The sequence below is a fragment of the Grampus griseus genome (genome assembly GCF_964374135.1).
Source record: "Grampus griseus genome assembly, chromosome: 21".
Classification (NCBI taxonomy): domain Eukaryota; kingdom Metazoa; phylum Chordata; class Mammalia; order Artiodactyla; family Delphinidae; genus Grampus; species Grampus griseus.
This window is the reverse complement of record NC_139015.1, coordinates 34,113,040-34,131,152: the sequence shown is the minus strand read 5'-3', so window position 1 is coordinate 34,131,152 and position 18,113 is coordinate 34,113,040. Positions and strand designations below refer to the sequence as shown.

General features: G+C 39.0%; 1 long non-coding RNA gene across 1 annotated transcript in view; it reads right to left on the bottom strand.

The window, feature by feature from the left end:
• Positions 1-1,831: 1,831 nt before the first annotated feature.
• The window catches only part of LOC309839024, a 97,362-nt gene continuing 81,080 nt past the window's right edge, over positions 1,832-18,113 (bottom strand). The window contains exons 3-4 of the long non-coding RNA XR_014298444.1: positions 4,471-4,505; positions 1,832-1,912 (exon numbers count right to left, since the gene is read on the bottom strand). This is a non-coding gene — a long non-coding RNA (uncharacterized lncRNA). The remainder of the gene's footprint in view (positions 1,913-4,470; positions 4,506-18,113) is intronic.

The window sequence follows — 18,113 nt, the reverse complement described above, 5'->3', positions numbered from 1 at the left end:
AGATGCCTAAGAAAATCTCAACTTTAGAATAAGGCAACAACTAATAGCACTTGTTGAATTGCTGTTAAAAAGAATCACAGGTAAACAATATTTTCTTGTCTCTGCTGCTGGAAGACAGGAAGACAGTTGTTGAGATGGGAGCAGCGTTAGGGAATCCCCAGCCCCTCTCTGGAGGCATTCCACTTGGGATGCAAAAGCCCTGGTGTCAACTGGGGACTCTATGGGTTGAATGCCACTGTCGCAGTTGCCTTTTGTGACTTTGTTCGGGGACGTGCAATTGTGTGGGAGGGTAGAGAAGTGGCTGAAGAGCAGGCCTGGGGGTGGTAGGGGACCACGCTGCCTATGACATTAGCTCCACGTCTTCCTCATCAGACCCAACTCGTCCCCAGTCCCTCCCTGCCCAGCTCTCACCAGCTGTCACCCTGACACTTCCGGCTGGCAGTGCCTGAGCAAGTTCTGATGAAGGCAGATGACAGGGCATCCAGATCCACCAGAGCAGGGCCTTGAATTAGACTCGCTGCCACAGGCCTGGGGGCCAAGGCATCCTCAGGCCCCCAAGTCAGAGCCGTCCCCTGAGTCTTGCATGTAGGAAGCCTGACCAAACTAATGTCTGCTCTTAGAAGGTGGGACAGTGTTTCCCTTTAGACTGTGTGAGTAGCTCCCGTGATGGGGCAAGGAGGGACTTCTGGGGGCCAGTCAGGCTCTCCTTCCTGATCTGGGTGTCACCTGGGTGTGTCCAGTTTGTGAGAATCCCCTGAGCCAGGCAACACTTACGATGCATCCACTTTTCTGTGTGTAGATTATAATTCAGTAGATCAAAAGTAAAGAAGAAGAGAAGAGAGGGAGGGAGGAAAGGAAAAAGGGAAGGAAGAAGGAAGGGAGAAAGGGAGAGTGATGTAAAGCCAGATCGAGGCACTTGGACCTGATTCAACAGGTAAACGTGTGAACTCCAGTCATCCCATCGGGACAGGACAGGACAGTAGCTTTATTGTAGGAAGATTGATTGTGGAGAGCAGTTGAAATGGGATGAGGCTGAAGCAAGAAAGCAAAGGAAGGGTTACAGTGGCCTTAGTCTGGGGATGAGGCTTAGATTAGATACGTGGGGATGTTAAGAGGGTAGGGGGCCAGTTTCAAGGTAAGCTTTCCATTCATGAGCCCTCATGCAGCACACGCTGTCGGCTGCTTTCATAAGCTATCATTTCATATCGTGCTGCACAACATTAAAATTCACTTTCTTTACACAGTAATCATGATGCTTGCTGTTATCGGCTGGGCAGGGCCCAGGACAGCCCACTTAGACGTGCTCGTCCACAGCTGAGCTCCAGAGCTCCAGCCTGGCGAGCCTCTGCTCCCAGACGTGTGCCCTTTGTCAGGAGGTCCCAAGGTACTCTAGCAGAGACCAACCATGTGATTGGCAACATGAACCTTGTTTTTTTTGTTTTGCTTTGCTTTGGTTTGGTTTTTAATACATCGTGATAATGTTGGTGTCAAATGATTAGCCTGCAAGATAAAACTACTAAGACCAGTTCACAAGATTGATTTAATGGCAGAATACTGAAGATTGAAGAGAATATTGCTTTCCAAAGTATATAATGAAGATTTTAAAGATTGGATTGAACAGATCAAGCTTGTTCTTTGGAAAAATAATATGAAGCACAGGGTATTAGCACAGGGTCCTCAGTAGAATTTAGATTTATGCAAATGTTCAGTGTTCCATAAGCCAAAATTAACAAACTTAGAATGACACAAATCTGTTGAAATATGACGCAAACTAAACATTTTAATGCATCTTTCTAGAATTCAACAGAATGTTGACATCTAAATTTACATTATCCACCTCATTTAATTTCTGCATGATGAACCAACAGGCAGAAATAGATGAACTGCTGACACGTTGACTTTTTTCCAATTCCTAGAAGGGAAACAAAGGTTTGTAGTCAGAGATCAGGGAGGAGTTCAACTGGTCCATTAGTTTGTGTAGATCCATAATTATGCACACAAGTAATTTCTATGTGCTGCACTAAATGTGTTATTATTATTCAGCTTTGCTGCAATGCCTGTCATTGAAACATAATCTAATTTTATTAAGTTCCTCAAAGCCTGGGAGAGTCTTAGTTACAAGCCGGTTCTCTACTCATTAGCATTGACCTCTATGGTTTGTTTGTTTGGAGTTTTCTTTTTGGCCTTCTGCTCCCAAGTTAACACCCCTTTGTTTCATAATCCATCCTGTCATCATGCCCTCTGGACCCAGAAGAGAGGCAGATGAATGGAAGTATTGATGCCAATTTTACAGCTTCTACAAACAGGCAAGAGGCCTGAATGCCTAGTCACTTGGCTCTGATTTCTTTGGAAACAAAGAAGGGAGGAGTAGAAAGAGGACTTGAGCAGGTATTCAAGGCCTTCATGGACTCACACTAAGCAATGCTGTCTGTAAGATGATTAAACAGTGCACAGCACATAGGAAGTCCTGCACAGATAACACTCATTTTTGTTGTTGTCCCTGGTGTTGGTATTTTGAGGGCCTCTGCTTCAGTCTTGTACTGTCTTGAGACTTGATCCAAAGGCCCTGTATCCCCACTCGAACTCCCAACCAGCTGAGCAGCCCTCTACCCTCTTCGAAAAGAACAGGAAGAGTCAGTTAAGATGATCAGCAGGACAGGTGGTGCTACGTGAGGATGTGCAAAAGAGGGCACGGCTTCAGCCTGCAAGAGGGACCACAAAACCCACAAAATCAGAGTGGCCTGTGTAAGAGAAACATGGGTACCCCCCAAATCTAGACATATTCACATGACACATGGATTCTAAAGTTTAATGATTAAGCAACAAATAAAATGAATTTTTACTTCATTGAGTTGGTAGTAAACTTATAAAATGCACTACTAGAAAGCTCGGGCAGGAAACATAATTGAATTATAAAAACGGTCAAAATAGCTATTATGAAATTATATTATACAAACTACATAAAAGCTTGGGAAATTATGATGTTATAATTTTAAAAATAAAAAACAGAATTAAAATTAAATGGATATCACAAATACAGTAATATAAAAATATGGAAGCTTGGGACAAAAGATAGAGGGATTTATAAAAATGAAAATAATTGTGGTTAAGATTTGGGGCATTGTTTTGTTTTCTTTATTCAAAAAGGTATTGAATATAATATTGCTTTAAATAAGTGTTTATCTGTTATATTGTTTTCTATTCTTTTACTTCAACTTGTTGGTGTATTAATGTTTTAGGTATGTCTCATAAATAGTATATAGTTGGAATTTATTCCCTCCCCCTCTCTTTGGTTTACTTTGTTTTTAACTTGTAAGATGATAACACTTATATTCATTGTGATAATTTATATATTTAGATTTGCTTATATGATCTTACGTTATTATTTTGGTCTTACTTTTTCTATGCCACTTTTTTCCCCTTCCTTGCCTTTTAAAAAAATTAACAGAACTTTTATTCACTTTTTTTATCCCCTTTTTTTCTTCTTCTGGTTTGGAAGCTAAATATTCTATTACTATTTTTGCCAATGATATTTCTGGAGTAAACAAAGCCTAACTGTAGTCAATATCTTAATCTTTTCCCCCAAATGCAAGAACATTGTGTTGGTTCTAATTCCACAATTAGACATCGTTTTTATTATAAACTGCATGTTTTCTACTTTATTTTCCTGCAATTCCTTCTTGTGTCTCAGACCTTCCTTCTGGGATCACTTTCCTTGATCTTGAAGTAGGTTCTTTAGAAGTTTCTTTCATAAAGTTCTGCTCCTAGGAACACTGGGCCTTCATCTCAAAAGGTTGTTATTTCACTCTTATTCTTAAAATAGTTTTTCTACGTTGTTACTCAGCTATTGATGATACCATTCCACCATTTCTGTCTCCTTTTTGTGTGTTGAGAAGGCTGCTGTAAGTTTAGTTGTTATTCCTCTGTGGGAAACTTGCATTTTGTCTTTCACTGCTTATCAGGCCTTCTCTTTGCTTAGATATTCTGTAGTTCGTTATGGCGTATCCAAATAATTTCATTTATCCTGTTGGTAAGTTTTCTCTCATCAGAAGTCCCCTTTTCTCTTCAAGTATCACCTCTTTCTATTCTCTCCCTCCGGGACTCTGCTTATACGTTTGGTGGACTTCTCCTTCTATCTTCCACATCCCTTTATCTCTTTCCCATAGTTTATACGTTTAGAATCATATAGTCTCTCTTCAGCTACTATTAATACACTAATCTATCCATTGAGTTTTCAATTTCAACAATTATACTTTTCATTTTAAAAAGTTCTATTACAAATCAAAACTACAATGGGTTATCACCTCACACTGGTCAGAATGGTCATCATCAAGTAGGCTACAAATAATAAAAGCTGGAGAGGGTGTGGAGAAAAGGGAACCCTCCTACAGTGTTGGTGGGAATGTAAATTGGTGCAGCCACTGTGGAGAACAGTATGGAGATTCCTTTAAAAACTAAAAATAGAGTTACCATATGATCCAGCAATCCCACTCCTGGACATCTACCTGGAAAAGACAAAAACTCTAATTCAAAAAGATACATGCACCCCAATGTTCAAAGCAGCACTAGTCACAATAGCCAAGACATGGAAGCAACCTAAGTGTCCATCAACAGATCAATGGATAAAGAAGATGTGGTATATATATAAGATGTGGTACATGTATACAATGGAATATTACTCAGCCATAAGTAAGAATAAAATAATGCCATTTGCAGCAACATGGATGGACCTAGAGATTATCATACTAAAGGAAGTCAGACAAAGAAAGACAAGTATCACACGATATCACTTACATGTGGAATCTAAAAATAAGGATGCAGAAGAACTTATTTACAAAGCAGAAACAGACTCACATACATAGAAAACAAATTTATGGTTACCAAAGTGGAAGCGGAGGGAGGGATAAATTAGGGGCTTGGGATTAGCAGATACACACTACTGTACATAAAACAGAAAAACAACAGGGGCCTACTCTATAGCACAAGGAACTATATTAAATATCTTGTAATAACCTATAATGGAAAAGAATCTGAAGAAGTATATATATACACTTTGTGTATGTATATATATATATTTATATATATACTTATATATATACTTTACATAGATGCTTACATATACATTATATATGTGTGTGTATATAGATATAAATATATATAAATATAAATAAAAATAAATAAATATATATATATATATAAACTGAATCACTTTGCTCTACACCTGAAACTAACACAACATTGTAAATCAACTAAAAATAAAAAAAGTTCTATTAGGTTGTTTTGTAATCAACCCATCATTTTGTTTCTTGATCAAATTTATGATCCCATTCTTTATTTCCATAAATACTTTGTATTTAAGAATTATGTATTCTTTATCTGAGAATTTAAAAATATGAAATCCTTTGGGGTCTAAGTCTGTTTATCTCCTTTTTCTATGACATGATGTCTTGTTTATTTGTGTGTTTGGTGAACTTTTTGAACTCATATTTGCTTGAGTGCATGGAAGTCATGCAAACTTCATCAGAGAGAACTTGTGCCTCCTTTTGCTACTACTGAAGCTGGCACTGTCTACTTCAGTCCTCTCTGAAACCCCCTGGCTGATGTCAGAACACAGGCTTCCCTCGCCCACCTGGCACTGGCCCAAGGCTGGAGCTCCCGACTGCAGTACAGCTCTCAGCCTTTGCCCTCAGGGAAACACTGCACATCTCATTTGCTTACTGCTCCCAGCTCCTGACTCTGCTTTCAGCTCACTCTGTGGTTAAGGGCTGGGGTCGGGGCTAAAGCCTGCAGGGCTGTGGCATCCTGAAGAGTTCCTTTCCTTCTCATCAGTCCAGCAATCTATCTACAATCTACGAGGTATCTCAAAAGAGATGTCTTCTTCAATGCAAAGTCCTTCAGCACCCAGCACAGTGTTTGACACTGTATTTATTTAAGGAATGGATAAGTAATAAAAATGTTACAAAAATAACAACACAACCACATTCAGTGTGTCAGCCTCTATGTCACTTTTAGAAAGTGGTATCCTATTCCCTATAACCTTACAAGGTCAATATATTTATTATTATTTGTATATTTTACAAATGGTAAATGGCAACTATACCCCTAACACAAGTATATTTTGCTCCACAGTCTATGTACATAATTGCTATGTGTGTTGTTTCAGCATAAATGAATAAATATAAAAATCATTCATTTATTCAATTAATAAATGTTTATTGAGAATTTACTAAGATCCAAACATTGTTTTTAGGTACTGGCAATATAGTAGTGAACAAAACAGAAAACAAGTCTTGCCTGTGTGGAGCTTATATTATTAAGGATGGAGAGAGACAGCACAAACATGTAAGTAAATTTATAATAAGGAATTTATATATAAATTTATAATGTATATATTTATAATGAGGAATTTATATGTATAAATTTATAATTAAGGAAGATTGAGATTGCCAAGGGCTGGGAGGTTCTTACTACTTTACCTTAAGTGATCAGGGAAAGTCTCACTGAGAGTTGATATTTGAGCAGAATAAATGAATGGATGAGTTTAAACTTTAGCTGTCTGAGTACAACATGAGACAAACTACCTATAATTTAAACATAAATGGAATAGGATTTCCTTTAACAAATGTCATTTTCATTAATAAAGGGTTGTTTCTGAATATTAATATATTGCATTTATACTGTAATTTCTATTTAAGATAATGAGGTTTCATCTTATTTTAACATTGTAGATCTAGTAGTTTAGAGAATAATGATTAATAACATGGGTTTGAATTCTAATTCATTTCTCCTCAGCTCTGTGACCTTGCGAGGAAGTTACTTTACCTTTTTGGTCTCAGTTTCTTCATCTTTCAAGTGGAAATAAAATATAGTGTCTTCCTTATACAATTATCATGAGGATTAAACAAATCAGTGCATGTAATACACTGAGAACAATGCCTGTAACAAACACTGTATATTATTCTCATTTTACAGTGGTGAAAATCTAGATGCAACTGGTTACTCTAAAACAAGATTGCAAAATCTAAATTCCCTGGCTCCTGAGGGCAGGAAGCCTAACTGCATAAACACGCTTGAATTTTACTTTTGAACCATTGCAACACTTATTTACCATGTTCACGTTTGCTTTCCTCAGAGCGGTTTACATTGCTACCAGGGTTAAAGTCAACAGAGATACCTGGGTTTGCAAAAAAATTGATGGGCAAAACTTTTCCATTGCACTGTTTCCTCCAGTTTGGGGTTCAAATTGTGACTTCTGCTTAGCCAAGGAATGGCATGCGATTCTCTTCCTGAATCCTGTGTGCTTCGTTAGTTTAAGTAGGAGCAATTCTTTCCCCAGAAGAATCACAGATTGCTGAGTGTTTGGGTGCTGGCTCTATTTTCTAAACTTTCACGTTCCCCGCACAGTAGCTGATGGTCATATGTGGCGACTGAACACTTGAAATGTGGTTGGTACAATTCAAGATGGTCTTTAAGTAAAAAATACACACAAGACTTTGAAGCCTTGGTGTGAAAAAAAGAATGTAAGTTATTTCATTATTTTTTATATTAAGTTAATGTTCCTGATATATTAGCTTAAATAAAACATTATTAAAATTAATTTCACTTGCTTCCTTTAACATTTTTAAATGCAGCTACTAGAACATTTTAAGTGGCAAGTGTAGCTCACATATTTCTTTCCTTCATTATTTTCCTCCATTGAGTAGGTCTGAAGACCAAGAAAATGGCATTTTCAGTTCTTAAACTGACCACTTGGCCATTTCAAACTTAAAAATTGGTTCACAGCCAAAAAGATGACTTTACTTCACACTGGCTACATCTGTTATGCTTGAAAACAAAGTGCTAGTTATCTCAATATCCCAAATAAGGTTTTTCAAAATTTGCTCATACTTTTAATTCCATTGAACTTGGATTGGGGGCAGAGGGCTCAGTGGGGAGAGAAAGGGAGCAGATAGAAGGAGAACAGACAGGGATCCTTATCCATCTAAGTTCATTAGGAAACTAGGATGTTTTTTAATCAACTGTTGAGACAAACGATACACTTAATTTAGGTAAAAGTGAGCAATAGAGTGAAAGATTCCCCAGGATTATTTGGATACTCACATACTCACCATGCTGCACCAGATCCAGCAAATACAAAATCCTTCTCTTGGGGTGTAACTAACGAGGATCTATCTCCACATTTGACTAAAAGTCAAATACATCTCTTTCAAGACTCATTGATGGTCCAGCCAGGGTCGCACAGGGGTCGGGGCGCTGCTGTCTCTTGTTCAAGCTCTGCTGTGGAGCTCGAGGGGGACAGAGTGAAGGAGCCACTGGAGAGGACTTTCCACCCAGAGCCCAGAGAGAGTTTCCCTCCGTGCAGAGGAAGAGGGCACAGACTCTTACATTTAATTACAGGTTCACCATCTTTTGCCCACAATTCCAAAGAAATTCCTGAAAACCAAGAGATTTTCAGAATTCATTTGAAGGCAAAACCTGGTCTGAACTGACTGGAGGCTATTCTTAGTCTCCCTTTATCCCAGTTAGTGTGATGTTCATACAGAAACTGCAGACGTGCTGCTGTGTTGGGTTGTGAGCTGCTGCCCCAGCCTCCGTGGGGTGTCACACCATCTGTCACAGTATATCCAAAATAGATTACCTTCATGAAGCCCCAAACATTCAGAACTTGGAAACACATCTGACCCCATGAATCTCAGAGAAGGGACTGTGAGCCTACCTGCGAGTACCACAGCCCAGAAGGCAGGGAGTACCAGACCTCTCCACCTACCAGGGTTTTCTCCTGACTCAGGCTCTTATCCCAGGGTTACTTTTCCCTTCTGTGCTTTAGTTCCTCGTCCACACAATCCTGCCCCAACTCAAAGGGCACTTTGTGGATAACCACAGTTGCCAGATATGTTTCAGACACCCCGTGGTTCTCTTTATGATGTGGGCCAGTCTTTGTTTGCAAGCCTACATGAAATTATAGTAATGAAATTTACCTTCTCTAAACTTACTTAAACAGAAAAAGAATATAGAGGATCTTTTTCATATAACTGCAAAGGAAAAAAGCATCCCATGAGTTAGGAGAAGAAAATAATGTGTGACGTATTGTACTCTTAAGATTATACATTATTTTCAGAAATTTGCAACATTCTAATCTATTGAGAGAGCTTGATTGTTCTCAAATTTCCTATTAAGAATTACGATTTTAATTCATTTTCATGAAAGATTTTAAGGATTTGGGGAAGACCTGGCAACTAAAATGTAATCAAATCTGTTTTATCTTAACCAGGGATTTTTTTTTTTTTAAATCCTACACTGTTTCTTTAACAACACTTCTAATTATCTGGCTTTGGTGAAAGCATTTATGGTTTCTTTCTTGGAAACGTTTCCTTAGTGACTATTCATATACCACTCCAGATGGATGTTGCATATTTGTTACTGTTTACAGCCTTTGGCCCTAAATTTCATTTTACATGAAGACAGAACATGAGAAAACTAATCAAAAGGCTGTATACTTTTCTTTCTTTTTTTTTAAAGAAATCTTTCCACTTCTCTCTCACTGGGAGTGTAAATACGTAAATCTATATATAGCTTATGCTATGCAGTGGTTGCAGTCATATATCTGTCCAGTTACTCTTTGTTTGTATTTGAATATCATTGCTTCAGTGTAAACTCAGAACTCTGGGATCATCAGCCTAGGTAACACACAAGACATGACATAGCTTTCAAACTCTGTGCCCCTTGCAGAAGTCCTGCATGCCAGCCTATTGGGGCCTTCTGCCTCCCACCTGCGTGGGGTCATCTTAGTCGTGCCTTGAAAATTCAGACCAGGGTACCTACTGATGTGGCACCTCTGCAACCCCAGGAAGTCGACACCTGAACGCAGCCCCACTGACACCAGGCCGGTCCCTTACCTGGGATGTCGAGACCCGTCCTTGTGGTCCTTTTCTGGAAGTCCCTCTACCTTAAGACTGGTTGGTCTCCTTTTCCCCATGGAGCTACCACCTGGAGCCTGAGTCTCACTCTGCTTCTCCCGTCTCCCAGTTCTTACTCCAGCTGTAGATCCAGGCATGGCTTCAGGAGAAAGTTCATCTGTCCATTCGCTCCTGGACTTACCCCACCTCACACCATCTAATGTGTTTCTGTCATATTTAAAAATTTGTCTTTTGCCATTAAACTCCATTCTTCTGCCTTTTGTGTTCTTCTTTGGGGAATGAACTCAAATGCGGGCTGCTTTGATTGGATCACCCTTCCCAAACTCCACAGGTGACCAGAGAAAAGGCACTCCATGAGGAAGCAGATGATTTTTCCATGATGTATGGGACCCATGTGCTGTCATGGTTAAGCTGGTGTTTGGGGTTTTGTTCTTGTTTCCCTCTTTCTAATAGTTTCTCAAGTTTCATTTCTGCCTGAGTTTCCCAAGAACACATGTAAGTTCTGCCCTAACCCAGGCTTAGGGCGTGGTAGGCAGCCCTTAAACTGGCTTGTCTATACTTTCTTGCGGGTTTGCATCTGCCCCACCAGCACTGTATTCACTCAGCTTAAACAACGGCATTAAAAAAATATATTTTATGTATTTATATTTTGGCTGTGCCGTGCAGCATGCGGCACAGCCAGGGATTGAACCCACGCACCTTGCAGTGGAAGCCTACCTGGAATCTTAACCACTGGACCACCAGGGAAGTCCCAGACAACTGCATTTTCAAACTCTGAGCTCAACAGCAGGGGATTGAACCCACGCACCTCGCAGTGGAAGCCTACCTGGAATCTTAACCACTGGACCACCAGGGAAGTCCCAGACAACTGCATTTTCAAACTCTGAGCTCAACAGCAGTTGCCCTGGGAGCGAAGTGACCCGGGAACTAAGCCCTATGCTGCACTCAAACTGGCAACAAGGATTCTCCACAAACTCCTCCTCAGCAGAACTCTACACTACAGTCTCCTCCACCCATTTGTGTATTTTCTGGATCACAAAGTTTGTTTCAAGTTGTCTCTAAAGCTCCAAATAATAATTTCTGGAGGACAACACTTTTCCCACAATACTTGTTTGGGATATAATTCATAGAACACAAAACTCATCATTTTAAAGTGTTTTTTAGTATATACTAAAGTATATACGAATAAAGTCGTTTTCATATAGTAAAGTATAGACTAATAAAGTGGTTTTCAGTTTATCCACAATGTTATGCAACTATCACCACTGTATAATACCAGAGCATTCTTATTATTCCAAAAACCGCCATACCTGTTACCAGCCACTCACCGTTCTCTCCTCTCCCCATCTCCTAGCAACCACTAATCTACTTTCTCTCTGGACAGATTTGTCTATTCTGGACATTTCATAAATGTCATCGTACAATATGTAGCCTTTTGTGTCTGGCTTTTTCACTTAGCATAATGTTTTTAAGTTTCATCCATGTTGTAGCATGAATCAGGACTTTATTCATGGCTGAATTATATTCCATTGTATGGATATACCAAATTTGTTTAATCATTTATCAGCTGACGGATATTTGAGTTGTTTCCACTTGGGGATATTTTGAAATATTGCTGCTATGAACATTTGTGTACAAGTTTTTGTGTGAACATATATTTTAAATTCTCTTGGATATATACCTAGGAGTGGAATTGCTGGGTCATATGGTAACTCTATGTTCAACTTTTCGAACAAATGCAAAACTGTTTTCCACAGCATCTGCACCATTGTACAATCCCAGCAAGAATGTGGGAGGGTTCCAGTTTCTCCACAGCCTCATCAACGCTTATCATTACCTCTCGTTTAGATTATAGCCATCCTAGTAGGTGTGAAGTGGTATCTCACTGTGGGTTTGATTTGCATTTCCCTAGTGACTAATGATGTTGAGCATCTTTTTATCTGCTTCTTGGCCATTTGTATATATATTTTAGAAGAAATGTCTATTCAAATCTTTTGTCCATTTAAAAAATTGGATTATTTGTCTTTTTATTATTGAGTTGACAACTTCCTTACGTATTCTGGACACTAGACTCTTGTCATATATATGACTTGCAAATATTTTCTCCTGTTCTATCCACTTTTTGATTGTGACTTTTTTTTTTTTGGCTGCATTGGGTCTTCATTCCTGTGTGCGGGCTTTCTCTAGTTGCGGTGAGCGGGGCTACTCTTCGCTGTGGTGCATGGGCTTCTCATTGCGGTGGCTTCTCTTGTTGTGGAGCATGGGCTCTAGGCACATGGGCTTCAGCAGTTGTGGCACGCAGGCTCAGTAGTTGTGGCTCACGGACTCAGTAGTTGTGGCTCACAGGCTTAGTTGCTCCATGGCATGTGGGATCTTCCCAGACCTGGGATCGAACCCATGTCCCCTGTATTGGCAGGCAGATTCTTAACCACTGCGCCACCAGGGAAGTCCCTGATTGTGTCTTTTGATTCACAAAAGGTTTTAATTTTGAGGAGGTTCAGTTTATCTTTTTCATTTGTTTGTTTGTTTGCTTGGAATACCCTCTTTTAAAAAAATTAAATCTATGTGGAACGCCACTATATAAAAAGCGCTCCGGTGAAGCAGAAATGGGGATCTCATATCTGATCATGCAGGAAGCCTTCCAGCACATCAGGTTCTATGGCATCTGATGAGGTCCTGGAAGCTTTTAGAGCTGATCTCTAAATATCAGCTTTGCACTCCTCACCTTTCCCGGTGATCTATATAACACGTGGGTTATTCTACTGTCTCACAGCAGTGAGAAAGAAAATAAGTGAATGTGGGAAAGTGTTTTGTGAACTTAAAGGGGCATCAAAAAATGGAAGTCAGAGATCATAGAAATCGGAGTAAAAAGACTATTAAAGATTATGTAGAAATAAAAACTGAGGTCTTGAAGAGTCATTTTCAAAGTGCTGTCTCTTGATCATTGCTGGAGAACTTAAAGGCTCTTTCATGGAGTGTGTGAGGTGAAAACTATTTCCGTAATAATAATAACTATTTTCATAATAATTCTAAGACATTATTTGCCCTTTTCACCCTCATCCTCTCACAAGTATACAGAAAAGTTTCCCATGGTGTCATTATTACAAAATCTAATGGAATGTGTGCTTTTGTATTCTTGTGTTTTGTAACTTTTTCAGATTTAATTTATAATATATATCTAATATACATCTATCTATCTATTATCTATCCACCTACTTACCTACCTACCTATCTCTCAAGTAACACAAGCAAAGAGCTCTTAAGGGTCTTAATAATTTTTAGCAGTGTAAAGTGGTCCAGAGATCCAAAAGTTTGTAAATGTTGGTCTAAAGAGATTAAATAACATAACTAACTATATTTTCTGTGACATGTTTTATTTTCGCTATTCTGGAAAGAAAACAAAAGGTTAAAAACAGTATGGACTACATAGTTGTATACAAGCTTAAAAATCATTCATCGTACATATAAGAACTGGGCAATTTAGACACTTTACTATATTCATGTTATGCCTCAATTGAAAAGTAATTTTAAAATTTGGACATAAAAAAGAGTTCTGGTAGAGAGAAGAATTAGAAAATAAGTAGCTGCACAGATCCCAGGTAATTGTCTAGGTCAATAAAAGCAAGAGTGATTTGACAGAAGCAGATTGTACCTCCCTACTAACTATTATCTCATTCCTAGAGAATCCTCACCTTAGATTCTCACTCTAAAGAAACTGAAGGAGAAAATATCTCAAGAATGATGGGAGGGTTCTGTCAGTGCACTGATAAACAAAAAAGTTGGCTGTTTAAGAAGGTGGAAGGAGACACATGTGCAGACTGGAGAAGGGACCCACAATCAGGAACAGATAGCTAGTGAAATTGTACTTGGGATTTAACCAGCTTGTTGTGTTTTTCTACCCCAGCCCTACTCGGACTATGTGATGCAGACCAACACTTGCCTTGGGAAGAGTGTTGTCAGAAATGAGGCAAATTTTAAGCACTAATAACCTGGGGGTGAGGTGATGGTGACTCTGGAACAGGTCCCTTTTCATCCCCTCGACTCATTAAAGAGCTCAAAGATTCGGGGAGAGGGAGAGAGGGAGAGAGGGGATGAGAGGAAGACTACAATGAGAAGTAGTGCAAAGACCAAGCTCTGTGCCCCCATCTCCACCCCCCAGAACAAGTTGGTGGGGACCCAGTGGAAACTAGTTTGGGGGTCCAAAGGAGAAAAGACCTGGGCTGTAGCCTATGGGGAGCAGTAGCCAGCCTTGGAGAGACTGCTTACCCTACTCTGTGCCATCTTGGGTTATAAAGCAAAGATTAGGACATGTGAGCCTCAACAGGCAACCTCATTCAACACCACGACTCCAGTTGTATCTTACGTACCAGCAATTTCCAAATGGTATCTCCAGGCCAAACTTTCTCTTCTCAACTTTAGACTAAGACATGTGGCTGCCTACTCAACACATGCATTCAGATCTCTCACAGTGTCACAAATTTAACATGTCAAAAATCCAGTTTATGACCTTTCCCATGCAAACTGCTCCTTTGCCATTGTTTCCAGTATAAGTTAATGACATCATTCCCTAGCTCAGTAAAATTGACACCTCCACTTGGATATTTAATAGACATCTCAAAGGACAAAAAACTCTCGACTTTTTACACCTAGTCTTTACCATCTCCGTAAAAAGGTCTGTCTCCTCTCTTCCACTCATTCTCTGTCCCCAATCCCAGCACAAAACTCTGTTGTTTCTGTCCCCACTTTAGAGATCTGACCACTGTTCTTCACCTCCTCTGCCACCAGCCAAGGCACCCTCACTTCCTGCCTGGGCAAATGCAAGCTCCTTGGAAAGGTCTCCCGCTTCCACAGCAGGAATCATCCATTCTCCACATGGCAGCCAGAGAGAATTTTTTAAATACTGATCTTTCCAGGGGCATCGCATTACACTTAGAATGAAATCACAACTCCTGGTTTACAAAGCTCTCTGTACTCTGGCCCTTCTCTACTTCTTTAAGTTTATCCCATTCCACTCTCCATTCACCCACTAAGTCCAACCACAGGGGTTTCTCTGTGTTCCTAGGGTTTCCAGATAACATACAGGATGCCCAGTTAAATTCTTTTTTTAATTAATATACTTTGATTTTTAGAGCAATTGAGCAGAAAGTAGAGTTTCCATATACCCCCTCCACCTTCCCACACAATTTTCCCTGTTGATATCTTGTGATACATTTGTTACAACTGGTGAATCAATATTGACACATTATTATTAAATAAAGTCCATAGTTCACTCTTTATGTTGTACACTTCTCTAGGTTTTGGCAAATGTATAATGACATGTGCTTAATGGCACATGTTTATCTTTTTTGGAGTTACATTATCACACAGAATAGTTTCACTGACCTAATGATCCCGGGTGCCCCAGCTACTCAACTCCCCTCTGATTCCCCTCCAACCCCTGGTAATTGTTGACCATTTTATTCTCTATAGTTTTGCCTCTTCCAGAAAGTCATATTGTTGGAATTATACAGTATGTACCCTTTCCAGACTGGCTTCTTTCACTTAGCAGAATACATTTAAGGTTCTTCCATGTTTTTGTGGCTTGATAGTTCATTTCTTCTTGTTGCTGAGCAATATTCCACTGTATGGATATATCAACCTTCGTTTCTATTTACCTATTGAAGAATATCTTTATTGCTTCCAAGGCTTGGCAATTATGAATAAAGCTGCTATAAACACTCATGTGCAGGTTTTTTGTAGATAAAAGTTTTCAGCTCATTTGAGTAAATATCAAGGAGCATGATTGCTGGATTGTATGGTTGGAGTATGATTAGCATTGTAAGAAACTGCCAAACTGTCTTCTGAAGTGGCTGTACCATTTTGCATTCCCATCAGTAATGCATGAGAGTTCCCATTGCTCCACAGCCTCACCAGCATTTGGTGGTGTCAGTGTTTTAGATTCTAATCATTCTAATAGCTGTGTAGTTTGTTAGGAAATTTGCAATTTCCTGATGACATAAGATGTTGAACATTTTTTCAGAGGCTTATTTGCCACCTGTGTATGTTCTTTGATGAGTGTCTATTCAGATATTTTACCTTCTTTATAATTGGATTATTTGTTTTCTTATTGTTGAGTTTTAAGAGTTCTTTGTGCTATTTTGAATACAAGTTCTTTACTTGTATGTTTTGCAAATATTTTCTCTCAGTTTTTGGCTTGTTCTTTCATTCTCTTAACCATATCTTTCAACAGAAGTTTTTTGTTTGTTTGTTTGTTTGTTTTTTGCGGTACGCGGGCCTCTCACCGTTGAGGCCTCTCCCGCTGCGGAGCACAGGCTCCGGACGTGCAGGCTCAGCGGCCATGGCTCACAGGCCCAGCCGCTCTGCAGCATGTGGGATCCTCCCGGACCAGGCACGAACCCGTGTCCCCTGCATCGGCAGGCAGACTCGCAACCACTGCGCCACCAGGGAAGCCCTCAACAGAAGTTTTTAATTTTAATGAAATTCTACTTAACGAATTTTTCTTTCATGGATTGTGCTGTTAGGTGTTGTATCTAAAAAGTCATCATCAAATGCACCACTTAGATGTTCTTATATCTTATCTTCCAGAAGTTTTATAGTTTTAAATTTTATATTTAGGTCTATGTTCCATTTTGAGCTAATTTTGGGGAAGAGTGTAAGGTCTAGGTCTAGATTAATTTTTTGCATGTGGATGTCCAGTTGTTCTAGCACCATTTGTTGGAAAGACTATCCTTTCTCTGTTGAATTGCCTTTGCATCTCTGTCAAAGAACCATTGACTATACTTATGCAGGTCTATTCCTGAACTCTCTATTCTGTTCTACTGGCCATTTATTCTTTCACCAGTACTACACTGTCTTGATTACTGTAGCTTTACAGTCTTGATGTTGAGTAATGTCAGTCCTCCAACTTTGTTCTTCTTCAATATTATGTTGGATATTGTGGGTATTTTGCCTATCCATACAAACTTTAGAATCAGTTTCTTGATAACCACAAAATAACTTCCTGGTATTTTCATTGGTACTGCACTGACTCTATAGGTCAGGATGAGAAGCACCGACATCTTGACAATAGTCTCTGCCTATCCTTGAACTTATTTAGATCTTCTTTGATTTCTTTCATCAAAGCTCTTTTTAGTTTTCTTCATATAGATCTTGTACATATTTTGTTAGGTTTATATATTCCTAAGTCTAAGTGTTTCTTTCTTTATTCTTTTTCTCTCTTTCTTTTTTTTTTGGTAGTAATGCAAATGATACTGTGTTTTTAATTTAAAATTCCAATTGTTGGGAATTCCCTGGTGGTCCAGTGGTTAATGTGGACATGGGGTTCGATCCCTGATTGGGGAACTAAGATCCCACAAGCCGTGTGGTATAGCCAAAAAATTAAAAATTAAAAAATAAATAGAATAAAATAAAATTCCAATTTTTCATTGCTGATATATAGGAAAGCAGTTGACTTTTGTATATTAAACTTGTGTCCACAAATCTTCATGTAATTTCTATTAGTTCTAAGAATTTGTGGTTGATTCTTTAGGAGTTTTCTACGTGCACCCAGTTAAATTTGAATTTCAGATAAACAACAAAGTTATTTTTTTCTTGGTATAAGTATGTTCCAAATATTGTACGGGACATATTAATACTAAAATAAAAATATTTGGTTATCTAAAATTCAAATTTAACTGGATATCTTGTATTTTTATTTCTATATCTGGCAACCCTACCAATTTCTCATTTCACTAAGCTCATTTTTGCCTTGGAGAATTTCAGCAAATAGTCCCTCTTCCTGTCATGCTGTTTCTCCTACTTTGCACGGTTGTCTTGTTCTTGTTCTTCAGAACTTAGTTTAAATGTCATCTCCTCAGACAGGTCCCCCTGGCCACCCAGTCCAATCCAAAGTCTCCTCCTCTATCACATCAGCCTATTTTAATGCTTTGTTTAGCAGCCATCACTTAACGATTTATTGAGTAATTGACCCATTGATTGTCTGTCTCCTCCCCACGTCTCACTAAGGTGCCTTTTCTTGCTCAGCACTGCACCTTCAATACCTAGAATGCTGCCTGTCATTTGTAGGTGCTCAATAAATATTCGTTAAATTGATAATTGAATGAAAGTACTTTACGCCACAAAGCTGAGTATTTAATCCTTCCTCTTTTTCCTTTGTGTTTATATCCAATCACCAAATCATGTCCAAAAATCCCACCA